Below are 16,238 nucleotides of genomic sequence, written 5' to 3' on the forward strand. Positions count from 1 at the left end.
GGTGTGCACCCTGAGATAAGAAATTGATGATTGATGGACTGATACGTGATAAAAAATTGGATTACAGCACAGGTGTAACTTTGAGATTTTCCAGTTGGTGGTGTAGATTTAAATGCTTTTCGCAAATGAAATGCCCAATTTAAAAAAAAAACCTGAAAGATGTAATTTCCAGACCAGTATTTAACGTTTTTTATAACTCACCTCAATGAGGATTTTTTCGATCACAAAAAAAATGTAATTAACTATTCAATAAATAATCGGCTTAATCATTCCCTGAAATAATGATTTCAATTGGAATAGGATTTATTAGGTTTGAACTCACCTCAATGAGGGTTTTTTTGGGTCCTACTGAGATAATGTAAATGCTTTGAGTATATAGGTAGTATGACAGATTTACACTCATAACATTCAAAGTTGACGGTAAGTATTAATGCGACTATAAATCAGCTCAGATCTATGGGCGACAATTCGATGACTAATATCTTTCATTCCTCTCATTTTTAAAGATACCAATTTATCAGCGCCCAACACTCATGCGCTTCGATATACGGGCTAGAATTTTGCATATTGCATTCCCAAACGTTGTGCAACCAAAATGACATGGGGCATGAAGAAATAAATGCTACAACTTGTTATCAAAGGTAAATTGTAATTTTTGGTGACAACAGCTGTCGAGTTTTGACACGGGTAAACTAAAAAAAACTGCTGACACGTGCTGTCATCCAGTTTTTCTATCTAGAAACCATTTGTAATTCAAAGTTGCACGTTTATGTCTTTATTTCATACTGTCCGGTAGATGTTCGATTACACTATCATTTTGAGTCCGGTAGGTGAGTTATTACAGCATCGGAGCCGGTAAGTGTCGCTAAGCAACACTTACCGGACTGTTATTTGTATACATCAAATTTGACATCTTCACACAATTAATTGAAAACCCCAACATAAATTTGACTGTAATTCTTTATTTCAAACATTAATATTGATTGTAATGAAACAATTTGTATTGCTCTCAACACTACGCCTGGGTTATTACTGGATGTCGAGTTAGTAATGTTTGATTCCTTCTGCTGTAGAACTTCAATGAAATTTTCGCCGCCTTGTATCAGTTGTATCATACGGGCAATCTTAACTTTTCCTTCTACCGAGCCTTCGATGTATTTTTCTGCCGTCGATGAACTTTTCCATGCTCCATGACGCTTTAACACCGATACCCAGACAAAAAAATCTCAATTCAAAAACTTACTGCGTCCAAAAAGTATGCTAACATGACTTTTTCCTCTACTTGTTTCGTCCCATGTTCGTTCCTCAATTGGCAAAACACTTAGTACTCTTTTTCATACCTTGCGGCCGACTTCTTAGGAACCAACTTTTCGGTTGCTTCATGAGATTTCGACAGGATTGTATCGGGAACAGTGGAACATCCCACAACGTTTATAACGTCAATTTTTCAGTGATAAAATTCAATAATTGTCAACAAACTACAAACTATAGCAACGGCCGTTGCCACAGAAACAAGGTAATGCGATTTTTACAATATAATGAAATTTTGTAATCTTTGAAATGAAATAATGATACAAAACAGACTTACAGTATGAAATAATAGTATATTGAAAGACAAGTGTTACAATGCGACCTATTGTAATACGACTATCTTGTGGCACGAGTTGCGACGCGAAGCGTAGCCACGAGTGTCCGCAAGTTAGGAGTATTACAATAAAGCATTGTAACACGCGTTTTTCATACTATTTTTTCTATTTCGGTGGTTTAATTTAATTTAAAAAATCATTATCAGAAACTATAGGGAACATTAGAACTAACATGTTTTATGTTGGGAACGCTTTTTATGCCGTTAAGTTTTAGGTTGGCAGCGTAGTAAGACTGACATTTTGAAGTTCAAACATGGAAGTACCCAACGAAGTATCTACTTGTACTAACTGGTAACTGCCAACGTAAGAGATGAGTTACCAAAAAAAAACAACTATAATCACTGTCTTTGTACAACTGTTTTCGGCCGAAAACAGTTGTACAAAATCATCATTGTGACACCGAAATAGAAAAAATACGTTACGATATACGTCCGGTAGTACTTGTAACAGTACTCGTTTAAGACATTCTTGACTCGGCTCCTGACGTCGCCTCGTCCATAATGTCTAACTCGTACTGTTACAAGTAACCTACCGGACTTATAACGTAAATAACTATTGTGATTGGTATAAATCAAGATGAGGGAAATAGTCATGTTGAAATCACACCCCCCTCTTTTTTAGCCATGACTTTTATTTTATAAATTGCTACTAATAACAGAAATGTTGAAATTTATTTTTAAATTTGCAGGTATCCCAAAAGCTTAATAAAACATGTAAAAACAGTTTTGTATGTGCCTTTTAATTCTAAACAACTTTAAACTATACAGTTTTTTCTGTAAAATGGACAGGAGGGCAGGATATTGCATAAAACTAATTTCCCATTTTAAATCCCTATGGTCCTACTTACCGTGCACCACCCGGTATAATAAGTAGTAGAGTATGCGCCTACAGCAGTAGGTTTGTAGGAAATGCATTTATGTCTACAAAGCATACTAAAGTAATCCGGTAAACTAATACAGTGTAGCACAACATTCATAAGTGTAAATGGATGATGGTCATATGATTTCTATGGTGATGCTATACCGATTAGCGGTTTCGACTGCCAAACTTTGAAATTTGTGCTCAACTAGCACCATTTTATTGGTCATCTCTTGGTTTGATCATTTTAACCTTATTTTTTGTTGGTAGATTTTAACTGTACCAAGTAGCGACATCTAAGCGAATTTACTAGTCACAATCACTGTATGCAGATTTCTTTACATTTAAGATTTGTGTAGAAAACTGTATTGTGCCGATAATCCTGACGCAGAACATAGACAACTGTAAGGTCGGTAAAAAATCACGTTACTAATAAAAAAATCTGTATCGACTGCGGGTTCGTGAACAAACTGAAGGTACAAAAATGGATACAGTAAACTGTGCAAAAATTTAATTACAGTGAATTACAATAATGCGAAGTTCACTATAATTATTAGTGTGAATTAGAATTTATCAACCACAGATATTGGTATATCAGTAATTGAATATCGTAATTAGTTCCACTCATAAACCATGATCTTTGCGATTTAATGGACGAAAGGGCGTCTTTACATAGTTTACATATCGCTCAAAGCTCCATCTATGAATCGATCAAGCCAAATACTGTAACAAAATTACGTTGTTACCTTTGAACTAATTTTATTTACTGAGCGTACATAGTGTTTATGGAGAACGTTTATAATTTTGTATTGCTGTCTGTCTGTCCGTGTGCCCGATAACTTTGTGTAGAAACGTCTGATCGCTTTGAATTGACACACACACGTTTTCAGGGTATAAGAAAGGTCGCTATTATTTTTCGGCTACGTAGATTAGCGGCCCAAAAACTGCTCAAACCTCCAAAAAAGGGTATCTTTCATAATTCTTGTTACAAAGAACATATGAATGTCGGGTTTTCTGTGTTATATTCCTTAAACCCCGGGCAACTATGCAGATGAATAAAAAGAAATTGCGCATGCGCAACCCAACTGTTGTATTTGCGCAATCCCAATTTTTTTATTTGTTAAGATATTTAAATGAAATTTTGTAGCTAGGTACTTCGAATAAAAATAAAACTAATGCCAAATCAAAAAATTTGTTTTGCCAATCCTAAATTTTTTATTTTTTTAAGATATCTAACTGAAATCTTCTATGTAGGCACCTCGAATAAAAGTAAAACTAATGGCGAATCAAAAAATTCGTTTTGCGCACGCGCAATCCTAATTTTTTTATTTGGTAAGATATTTGAACGAAATTTTGTAATTTTGTAAAAGCAAAACTAATACCTATCCAAAAAATTTGTTTTACAAGCTATGCTGATCTGGTGGGACAGAATCAACCCCTTAAGATGTGTTGTAAAAATGATGTAAGTATGTGTGAAGATCTCGAGGAACGTTCGGCATTAAGTTGTATAGGATTATTAAGCCTGTGAGGGGCGTTAATAACAAAAGCACTGTCTGAGAATTGAAAGTTATGCCAATTTGTGGATTAATCTTACTAGACTTGTGCACCACAACAGGACAGGAATTTTGAGCAACTGTAGTAGACAGTATTTATCATTTGGCACTAATTTTGCATTTACACAAATATGTAAAAATAGTTGGATTTTAAATAGGATTTGTGAAGGTTTCGACCTTACAGTCTAAGAACTAATGTCAGATATGTTATCATTACATGGTTGATTTTTTGGTTAAGTATCGTGATACTTAGTAGAAATCGCCACGTCTGCCAGCATATCAAATAATAAAACTTCCTACTTTCCGACTATATTTATCTCTGGCGCCTTTATTTTAAGCCTGACACAAAAAGTCTCATTTCAAGACACATCTTTTTTTGTATTTAATATTTTTCGCTATGGTGCTTACTTTTCGAGGAAAGCGCAAATTTAAAAAAAATTATAAAATAAATAGTTTAACTTTCAATTTAAAATTTCTCAAAAACTAAGAAACTCGCAAAAAACTGTAATAATAATAATAATAATAATAATAATAATAATAATTGTATTTATTGTTCAACAGAAAAATATTTCCAGTAACAGAACAATATAAAAATTTAGTATAAACTGCAGTGTAAGAAATATCAAAATATCACACAAGAGAAAAAAAAACATAATAAAATAATAGTATAAAACATTATAGAAAAAAAAAAGAATGAAGAGACAGAATATGTTAATTAAATTAATAATTTGCAGATGCCATGAAAGGATGTAATGGACTTTTTTGTAGTTTTTTATGCCACATTAGCCAGGGTATGCGAAAATGATTAAAATTTTTTTGTTTGGCCCTTTTACACTGTATACGTTTGCATGTGGTACGTTTTTTGTGAACCCCAAAATACCTGAACCGGTTTTGTTAAAATTTGGAATGTATATAGCTTTGGATGTAGAAAGGCGCCAGAGATAAATATAGTCGAAAAGTCGGAAGTTTTATTAAAATTTTACATATTTGAGCGCCCTTTTCAGCGTTAAGCCACGGGATCTCGCCAGATATGACGATTTCTACTTGGTTGTGTAGCCACGAATGAAAGACAGAATATTAGACCCCAAAACTTTTCAGTGGGCCACGAAAATTCGCTTGTATATCTTACTGAAATATTAAAATTAAATAAATTTACCAAAAATAGTTAGTACAACAATTACCACAATAACCCCTTATCATGCTTTGTAGATAGATAGTAGTGCTGTGCAAAAAAACGATTAATCGACGATAAATTAAAAGAAAATTTATCGATTAATCGATAAATTAGTCAATTAAAAGTAGTGCATTCCAAAAAGGATAACATCGATAACTATCGATTGATTAATAAATAACTTACCGATAATTATCGATTAATAGATAGTGGATTAATTTTTGAAAAAAAGGTCGACTAATCGATAATTTATCGAAAATTATTGAAAAATGTATCGATTAATTGTGATTTTAAAGGATTGGTCGATAAATCGATAATCTACCGATTAATCTTACATCGATTTATCGCAAAAGCGATCAAGTAAAAGCATTCCGGAATTGGCATGACACTTATAAGTTGTAAAATATGATCACCACCTACTTTAGGCTGATTGACACCAAATAACTAAAACTGTTAACAAGTGTATGCATTGAGAATATATTTATATTGATAGGATTTATGAAAAAGTATCCATAGTATTCTCTCGATAATTATCGCTATTCAATTAATCAATAACAATCAGAAATCGACAATTTTCGACAGATATCAATAATAATCTATTATTATCGGCAATTAACGATTATTATTATCAAAAGTTAGCGCTAATTACAAAGCTTATCGACAATTATCAAAACATCGATAATTATGAAAAGTTATTGATAATTATCGATAGTATAATCGTTAACGATTAATCGATAATTATCGGACTAAACAGACTTATCGATAACAATTTCATTTATCGCCCAGCACTAGTAGCTACACAATAAAAGGCAGTTGTTTTATCAATATCCACATATATATTATTATGTAAATTGTAAAGCTATTTAATTACAAAAATTAAGGCAGTACCTAACTGTAAGTTATATTACGTGATGTGCCATCCAGTAACTAATACCTATAAAACATAAACAATGTGCACTGATCTTACGCTAGATTAGGTACTTATTTTGTCCACACCTTCTGTTTACATAGCACCTTTTTTTATCACTTTTAATTACTAAAACCTGCAACAGCACATAATGTGACACTAATAGCGTTTTCGATTGGCAAAACTCGTACTGCACGAGTGTTGCACGAGAAACTGAAGAAATTCATATGAAAATTGCTCTCAATGGAACATAAATATTCGTAAATATTTGTTGTCATTTGTCCATAACCTCATTTTAGATTTAGGTAATCGACAAATCCCTATTCTAAAAAATGACAAACGATTTCAGTATTATTTATGATAAACGATGAGGAATATAAATTTGAAATTCCTGTAAAGGACCAATTTTTGGCGTTCAGTTTAATGAGCAAGTGCAACTTTTTGTAAAATAGAAGTTATGCCTAGTTCATCATCTTCACTATCGCTAGATGATGACAAAAAACTCTCCCAACGCAAGAAACAAATTCAAATTGTCACACGTTTGTTTTGAAAATTTGTTAACTAGCAGCTCCACGAGCTCACGGACCTCGTGCGTCGAAATTTGCACCGAGTGCGTAATTGTTGCATCACATTTGCCAATGGAACACAGAAAATTGCCCTAAAATTACCAATAGAACGTAAAAATTGCACTCGTGCAGCACGAGTTTTGCCAATCGAAAACGCTATAAGCAAATTAGTGAACTATGAACGAAAACAAAATGTACGATGGCGCATCGCCCACATGGTGATGCACAGCGCATGTTTGGAATAAGTAAGAAACCAGTATTTAACTACTTCAGTGAAAGAGAGATAACATTATTTGTATGTTTAAGTGCAGGGCGGAAAATTTCCGATTGCATCACTCTGGCCAGTCTTTTTCATTTATAAATTTCATTATAATATTCTTGGGTTAGTTTTCCGAAAAAATGCAGCCCAGTTCGATTATTCCTACAATTGTTACAATGAATAATCCTTGATTATTGTCCATATGATAGAATATTTAGTATAATAAAAGAATTATAGAATAATTAATATAAATATTGTTTAAATATTTCATAAATAATTGAATATTTTAAGAATATTCGGTATATTAAGAGAATATTCAAAGAAGAATTAATATTATCTGGGAGATTAACGCATCAATTGTTTTTTACTTTCCTCACTAGAGATCGCATTTTCTTCACCCTTTTTAGAGACGAAGTAGTTGCTTCTAAAGTTTAAGAAAAAGATTATTTTAGCACTATCAAAGAGCTGCGAAAAAATTACTAAATTTTGTTAAAACTATTTTTTGATATTTTTGTTTAACCGGAAATAAATTTTCAAAAAATAATTTCAGTATCGATGTTCCATGTTCAACAACCCCAGATACCAAATTTCGTCGAAATCAGAATTTTTTGGCACCTCCATTTTAGGGGTCAAAGACGTGCCGTCTCTCTTCCTCCTTATGATTGCTGAGAAAAAATTTGAAGAAGGAATCCAAATTTCACCACTTTTTGCCTTGAACAAAATAATCGAATCATTTCGATAAACTTAAAAAAATATTATGGAAAAACCAGTTTAATTACATGGGCAAAAAAGGATGCACATTGGGACTACACCATCAAAAAGGCGTTCTCGCCAAAAAAATGAACATGTCATTTATTTTAACATCTCAATAGATCGATATTCAATCGTTTTTAAAGCTAACCACTCATATTCATATTTGGTCATTTATCTGACCATTTAGCTCCAATAAGAAATTAATAACGTGAGTTTAGTTAGCACACTGTACACTTTCATTTGAATTGGTGAAGAAAAAGTAGGATTAACTTCACCTTAAATAAGGCAGAGCGCAATGCATGTGTCGATATATCAATATGTATCAAAATGTGTAATGTGAAGAGACATCGTTGAACAAATATAAATTTACGGATGGATGGTAGATACAAACAAGCACATTTTTGTAAACGGAGCAGTAGAAAGGGAGACAATGAATGGCATTTACCTTCCCCTAGTTATGGTCGTTCCGCTAGTATAGTTACTGTATTTGTACAATTGTTTAAAATACCCGTCCCAACACTGACAAAAACGTTAAGAACAAAATACACTTAAATAATATGCGATCAAAAATGAGTTGCTGTCGAGTCACCTTTGGAATTTTTGTTTACATGGGAAATCGTACTTAATTTGAACTTCCAAAGGTGGCTCGCAACTCATTTTTGATCGCCCGTTACAAATGAAAACTGCATCTAAATGTAGAATCTTCAGATGATTCCGCATACAGCTTGTACATAGGTAATTATGAATAATAACACAAATGCAATTAATATGTAATTCACCTACCTATGACAAGCACGATTTTCTGTTAACACGCTTCAGTCACGGCGATGTTTTCAAAAGGTATTTCCATTGGGTATCATAATCCATTGATCCATTCTTTGCGACCAGTTCTGCATTTCACTATAAAGCAATATTTAATTTTTGAAACATTTCTACCTTTCTGCATACCTGCACACTGCAATTTTGGAAGGAATTTTTCATTAGTCCCATTTCTAGTCGGTAATCTGGCAACTGAACCCTCATTGTATTCAAACCCTCGTATGAGAATTTGTGGTGATATGGTTTGGAAAATTTTTGTGGTAGATATCTGGATGATACCCTCTAACCCTCGCACCCATATATCCGCAGCCGATTCCCAAGGTGAGAATAATGAAGGTAAGGGAAGTCGGCAAATGCTTTCAACACCGCTTGAGCAACAAACTGTAGATGTCTTCTTTATCTTCCACTAGTCCATAGTGCTTTCAGGAAGTTGGTCAATTTGATCTCGCTGAATCCGCTTAATCCATCAGAACAAGGACACACGAGATGAAAACTACCTTCTACTTGTGGTGCCCACTGAATACACAATCACTCCTGAAAAATATTATCAACTTTAGTTATGTTTGGTGCTGTGAAAGTTCGTAATATTGTTTGATTTCATTGTAGGAATTTAATTTGACAAAATGACTAATGCCCGTTTGCACCGACAAATTTAAGCGGAGCTTAGCTTAAGCGTAGAAATCCATGGCAACCATTGTTTCAATAATCGTTCCCATGGATTTTAAGCTACACTTAAGCTAAGCTCCGCTTAAATTTGTCGGTGCAAACGGCCATAAAACTTGAAGCACACTTTTCCATAACGAAATCGGCCGGGATCGGATGGCAAAAATTCAGAATGTAATTTAATTTAATTTTAATTCACATGTAATTCAATGGGGCGTGCATTGTCTCAGAACTTCATTCACCATCTCATAAGCAAGGGGTGTATATGTATTAGGTAGATAGATGTACAGAGCATAGTTTCCATACAATATAAACTGATATTTTGTCCATTAATATATGTTTAAAAAATCTAGAAAACATGCGTTAAAAGAGTTCATAGTTTATGAATTAATTGCAAAAATTAGGGAGCATTTTAAGCAATACGAGTGTATGGGATCGGTAGCGTGAATACTTATCTATATTTTGGCAATTCATGTGAAGCTCAAAAGTTTTCATAAAAAAAGTGGTGAATGAAGTTCTGAAAAATGGGCATGTAAACTGGAGAAGTGGAAATAAACTACGCAGCTGTGACTAATATCGCGGTCAACAGTGTAGCTTCTTTCTCACAGAGGGTGCCAGCAAGAGTTTTATGAAGTCAGTAAAAAATACGATATAGATAATTATGAAATAAGCGCTTTTATCTTGCGATGGAGTTGTTCTTACCTTAAACTAGGCTAGTACTGTGTAATGGGGATAATAAAAGACAACAAGTTAAAAAGTAATCGTAAACGATTTACATAAAGCGCATTTCCACTTGCATTCATTTCCCATTTGTAAGATGCAACTTCTGTTAAAATCGTAGAAATCCGGCCCCAAATATGAAAGATAGCGTTGCACATGGGCAATCCATTGTTGACGTGCTACTTCAATTTCAGTTTATGAGAAGAATTTCATTTCAATGCTTTTCTAAATAAGAAAGTTGGAACTGCGCATGCGCAAACCTAAATTTTAAAACTAATTTACTATAACTAACTAATAAACTAAGATTTTCCTTTGTTCCAAGCGCCTAAGTATCAAATTTCACTTAAATAGTTCCATAGATAAAAAAGTTGGCACTGCGCATGCGCAAAATAAAATTTTGAAACTGGCGCTAGATTTTCCTTTATCCCAAGTGCCTATGTATCAAATTTCGTTTAAATTCTTCCATAAATAAAAAAGTTGGCACTGCGCATGCGCAAAACCAAATTTTGAAATTGGCGTTTGATTTTCCTTTATCCCAAGTGCCTATGTATCAAATTTCGTTTAAATTCTTCCATAAATAAAAAAGTTGGCACTGCGCATGCGCAAAACCAAATTTTGAAATTGGCGTTTGATTTTCCTTTATTCGAAGTGCTTATGTATCAAATTTCGTTTAAATTCTTCCATAAATAAAAAAGTTGGCACTGCGCATGCGCAAAACCAAATTTTGAAATTGGCGTTTGATTTTCCTTTATTCGAAGTGCTTATGTATCAAATTTCGTTTAAATTCTTCCATAAATAAAAAAGTTGGCACTGCGCATGCGCAAAACCAAATTTTGAAATTGGCGTTTGATTTTCCTTTATCCCAAGTGCCTATGTATCAAATTTCGTTTAAATTCTTCCATAAATAAAAAAGTTGGCACTGCGCATGCGCAAAACCAAATTTTGAAATTGGCGTTTGATTTTCCTTTATTCCAAGTGCCTATGTATCAAATTTCATTCAAATACTTTTATAAGTAAAAAAGTTTGCAATTCGGCTTATAAATGGTCGAGATGCGAAAAGGGCACTGTGAATTTTGAATCGATTCGATTCAACTTTTGGCATTGCGTATTATATGGCTAAATCTATGCCCATATTGAATTTCATGCAATTCAGTTCATAACTAACGGAGATGTAAAAGCGATCGAACATTTCTAAACAAAGTTATCGTTCACACGGACAGATAGATGGACAGACAGACAAAGGAACAGACGGAGAGACCAACCGGCAGGCGACAGATAACAATGCAAAATTATAAACGATCTCTAGGATCGTTAATAAACGGCAAAAGTGTAAAATTATGGAACATGTGAAAAACGGTTTTTTGTTTTTTTTACAATAACTTTTTTTGTAAGCGGTACAGAAAAAATTCCTTCTTTGGTACAAGACTCGACACCATAACGAACCAAATAGCGAAAAAAGTAGAACAATAGCTCTTAAGATAAAAAAACTAATAGCGTCGCAAAGTTAGCGGACGGACGGACGGACGGACGGACAAAGTGGCCACAATAGTGCATTTTTATTTTTATTTTTGTGGAAATGCGCTAAAAACTGTCCCAGAGTACTTGGGTGTGGCGCCTACTCTTAAGATTTTGACTCTATCTGGGAGATGTCATCAAAACACAAAATAGCAAAATTGTACACGAAAAAACAAAATGGTGGTGCTAGGAAAAATTGCCCCCTGCACTATTGGGGGGTGGCGCTAGCTCTAAAATTTGTGGCGCTAGGTCTGACGAACACAGCGCTTGCTTTTGGAAATGATCGGACGCAATGGTGGTGCTAGCGTTAACATAGCACTCCCCGAAAATCAAGGGCTTTTCTGCAAAATCTATAATGGCGCCAGCTGAACTCAAAGTGGCGCTAGCGCAATCTGTCTTTAGTCAAAAATTTGAAATGGTGGTGCTAAGTTAACGGACCCCAATCAACCACACCTGCAATGGAGAATGTGTAAAATCGTTAGAACATTTGCTAGACAAGTCAGGAAGGCTTCGCCAAGTTGAACGAAAGTGCCACGCTCACTCGTGCAGTAGGTACACTACTCAAAGTACATCTTGCTCCTTTTAAGGCGAGATGTAGTTTTTACAGTGGCTGAAATACGTTTGTACCTGTTCGTTGTACCACTGGGTTTGTAAGTATGAAAAATTCCCAGTCGGACACCCTAAAGTCTTACTCTTGTCTGTATCACTCTAGATTGTTACCAAATTAGGTGGCATGGTTAAATGTGAAGTAGGGGGAGAAGAAGGAGTATTGAGACAGAATTCAGAAAAGGCGTACAGTGAAACAAAAATAACTAAACAGTATAAATAGTAACGAAAGGACTATTTCTCACAACAAGATGTTTTACTGAAAAAAACGAAATCCTCTGTTATTAACACACTAAAAACCCACGTCACGAAAATCTGAGTTTGGTCGACTTCCCCAAATAGACTTTATGCTGCAATTGCTTTCCAGTTACTTAATTCGAAAATTATAGTAAGCTTTCGATAACTAAACGGTACCGCGCGCGTTCGTGTCACGTCAAATTTAAATACGTTGCCATCTCTCGACGATGCGAGGCGATTATATTTCGCAAAGTCTGATGTGTAAAGCTTTGAGATCTGAAAAGGGATTTGGCCGCCCGTAACGCCCTTAGCTCGACCGACTCCAAGGATCATATGACGTTAGGCTTAAATGCAACAATAGAAACAAAGGATTCGTGCTGATCCATCCGCGCGACAGATTGAATCACGATGACATCCATTTGACAAGTGAGATGCCTTTAAAAGGGATTTCAAACAAAGCGCGCGGCAAAGACAATGCCGTATACCTAAATGGGTTTAATTTTTCTTTTATTTCATTTTTTTCTTAATATTGTTTAAAGCGCAGCCGGAATGAGAAATACCATAACCAATTCATCTGCAAAACAAAAGGAGCGTTTCAAGGGGCTTATGCAGTAACGCACCCCGTTTTTCTCTTACTTGCTTTGATTAGTTTTAGATTCTCCCACGATCGTTTTATTTGCTAAAGAAGCGATTATCGGATTATGCCATTCGAAAATAGGATTTGAAAAGCCTTGTCAGTCAAGAATTTTATACGTACATGGTTTTCGCACGTGCAGATATGTGTACGTACCTACGTTGTCATTTTTCATTCATTTGTGTGAGATTAAAGATTTTTGTATCATTAAATTTTGGTAAATGTACACTACGTATTTCGAAGCTTGTGGCAACGTTCAAGGGCCTTTTAGCACCCAAAGTGTTCTTCAGGAGTGTTCAGAGCCTCTATGTGGTTTATGTAGGTAATGCTGAATTGATTGAAGTGTTGAATGAATTCACCAAAGGGTGGAAGATTTAAAAACCTTTGACATTTCCTTCAAATGCCAGCAGTAACGATGCATTTAAAACTTTGTTTGATCGATGCTTCCTATCAATCCATGCCAACAACCTTTCATATTCTTTGTAATAGGCTTTTGCATTTGGATTTACTTTTTGTACTTCTGCAACGAGCAAGTAAAAATGTATTGGAGTATAACGTTAAATTTTCATTTTATTTCCCTTATTTTTAGGATATATTTCAGGTAAAGATTGTAAACTAACGGTTAGTAAGTTACATAAAAAACTGTTACATTAGGCGTAACTTACAATAGGTCGGTGTTTTGGTGTAATTTTTATCTGAAATTTACGTAAGTTACGTTTTTTTTATTAAAAACCGTAATTTTTGTAAATTTACACACTGCTGAATAGGAGACAACGAAAGTGCGGACGAACTGGCTCGTGAAGGTGGGGTGCTCGTCTGAAATTAATGGTGTGCGTAAGTGCTGCCTGGTCGGGCTCCCCTTATAAATGTACGTGAAGGTATATTATCGGTTGTAACGAAGCATCCGTTTTCTTCCCCGAAGTTATGACCGCACCGTATATCTGTGAAGTCGACCAGCGTTGCTGAACACCCGGTATCGAAAAGCGAATGCTTAGCGCTTCGTTACTAAGAGTTCCGGAATTTAATTATTTGACCGAGAGTAATTGGTTACATTTTTGTGTAAGTAATTGTTTATTTTTCCGACGCTAAATACGTAAGCTTTGTAATGAATTTATCAGTTTTTTCCCAACTCTTCAGGTAAGAATAATTAAATTATTCTTAGGGCTGCCGAGTGCTCTCCTGCCAGGGAAGAAGGGAGTCAATTCATATTTTGATATTTCATTTTTTAATTATTAATAATTTCAGATTCCCACAATAAGCGAAAACCAGGATAGAGTAGGAATTTCCCTGCTCCACTTTTTCCAAATTTGGTTTTCTTTATAAGGTAAACGCTTAATTTTGGAAGGACCTTTTGCCATTTTTAAGTGCCGTAAGTTTGATCGTTTGCATTTGGCAATTGCCGCTTTTACTTACAGTAAGTAAGTCTATTATCTTTTGCCTTTTTACCGTCACTAGTTCTGTAAGTATCGCAATTTTTCCGTAATATCTTTTGCCATTTTACGTGCCGTAAGTTAGAGCTATCTTTTGCCTCTTTACCGTCACGAGTTTTGTAAGTACCGTCATTTTCCGTAATTTTCTTGGTTTTTAAAATTAATTTCACCGTACCGCTTTTGCTGCTTAAATTAACAGTATTCATTGAAATTCGCTTTCAGCAATTTTCCCTACCGCTTCATTAATTCTCAAAGTTAGCTTTCCTTTAATTACAAAGTTTGCATGTTCACTTGTACTTTTCTCTGTTAAATTAATGGAAGTCGTTGCTGGAGAAGAGCCATGCCCCTTTGATGTTTTTTATGCACATGCAATTTATCATTTTACGGGTTGCTGTTGTTTTGCCTAAATTGAACTATCGAATGTCGGTGTGTTTAATGTGTTTTTATTATTTATATTAAATTGATCGTTATTGATTTCCCATTGCATTCATGAGGAGCTTTTGAGGTTTTTTAAGAGCACATCTAACACTGGTAGAGGGTTTGTCTGAAAGATGTTTAAAAAACGGTAAGGCATGTATAGGCAGCCAACGGTCTCTAAGAGTTCAATTTTACGGAGATTCCAAAGCTGTTTTAGAGGCTTTGAGGGCCTGTATTTCTACAATCTTCAAATGTCTTTGAATATTCCCAGTAACCTTTAAAATGCGTTCCATGGTGAAGTTTTTATAGGCCTTCTAGGGTCGCAAAAAGTTTTTCCCAAGGTTTACAGAAGATTTAGCCAGTTTTAGACCTTCTCTCTTTATGAACCACAACGTAATTGATTCTGTGAGCCTTGCTAAGGTTTAAGAAGTTTTAAAAAACCTCCAAAAACATTAATGGCCTCTAAGAGCCGGTTTTTATTTATTTTAGGGTGCCATTAAGGTTTTCCAAAATACCTTAAAAGCCTTCAAGAAGATTTTACAACCTTTCATAGAACTTTACGGAGACTTCGCTTTTTTAAAGTGTTTCAAAACAGAACCTTGAACCCCTGCAGCCTTTATTAATAAGAAAAAGGGTTTTCCAGAGAATTTTTGGTGTAGTCGAGTTTTTGTAAAAAGGAAGGTAATACACTGCCTTTTTTTGAGCCCCGAAGAAAAAATTCTCAGATTGACCCGGAAAAAAAATTTTCTTATAGAATGTGGTCTGTAGAATCCATAATTTCAAACAGTTCCAAGATTGGGCTACTAGTTCAAAAGTTACAGCCCTCTGAATTTTTTTCTGATCTAACTTTTGATTGAGAAGTCTGATAAAAAAAGTACGATTTGATTTGGATTCTGCGCACCCAAATTAATAAGAAAAAGGGTTTTCCCGAGAATTTTTGGTGTAGTCGATTTCTGGTAAAAAAGGAAGGTTACACACTGCCTTTTTTTGAGCCCCGAAGAAAAAATTGTCTCGGATCGACCCTGAAAAAAATAAATTGTCTTATAGAATGTGGCCTGTAGAATCCATAATTTCAGACAGTTCCAAGATTGGGCTATTAGTTCAAAAGTTACAGCCCTTTGAATTCTTTTCTCGCCCATAACTTTTGATTGAGAAGTCAGATCGAAAAAGTACAAATTGATTTGGATTCTACGCACCAAAATTAATAAGAAAAAGGGTTTTCCAGATAATTTTTGGTGTAGTCGATTCTTTGTAAAAAGGAAGGTAATACACTGCCTTTTTTTGAGCCCCGAAGAAAAAATTGTCTCAGATTGACCAGGAAAAAAAATTTTCTTATAGAATATGGTCTGTAAAATCGTAAAATTGTTTCAAACAGTACCAAGATTGGGCTACTAGTTCAAAAGTTACAGCCCTTTGAATTTTTTTCTAGTCTATAACTTTTGATTGAGAAGTCTGATCGAAAAAGTACAAAATGATTTGGTTTC

This window comes from Photinus pyralis, unplaced genomic scaffold (assembly GCF_008802855.1).
Source record: "Photinus pyralis isolate 1611_PpyrPB1 unplaced genomic scaffold, Ppyr1.3 Ppyr1.4_LG3b, whole genome shotgun sequence".
Taxonomy (NCBI): domain Eukaryota; kingdom Metazoa; phylum Arthropoda; class Insecta; order Coleoptera; family Lampyridae; genus Photinus; species Photinus pyralis.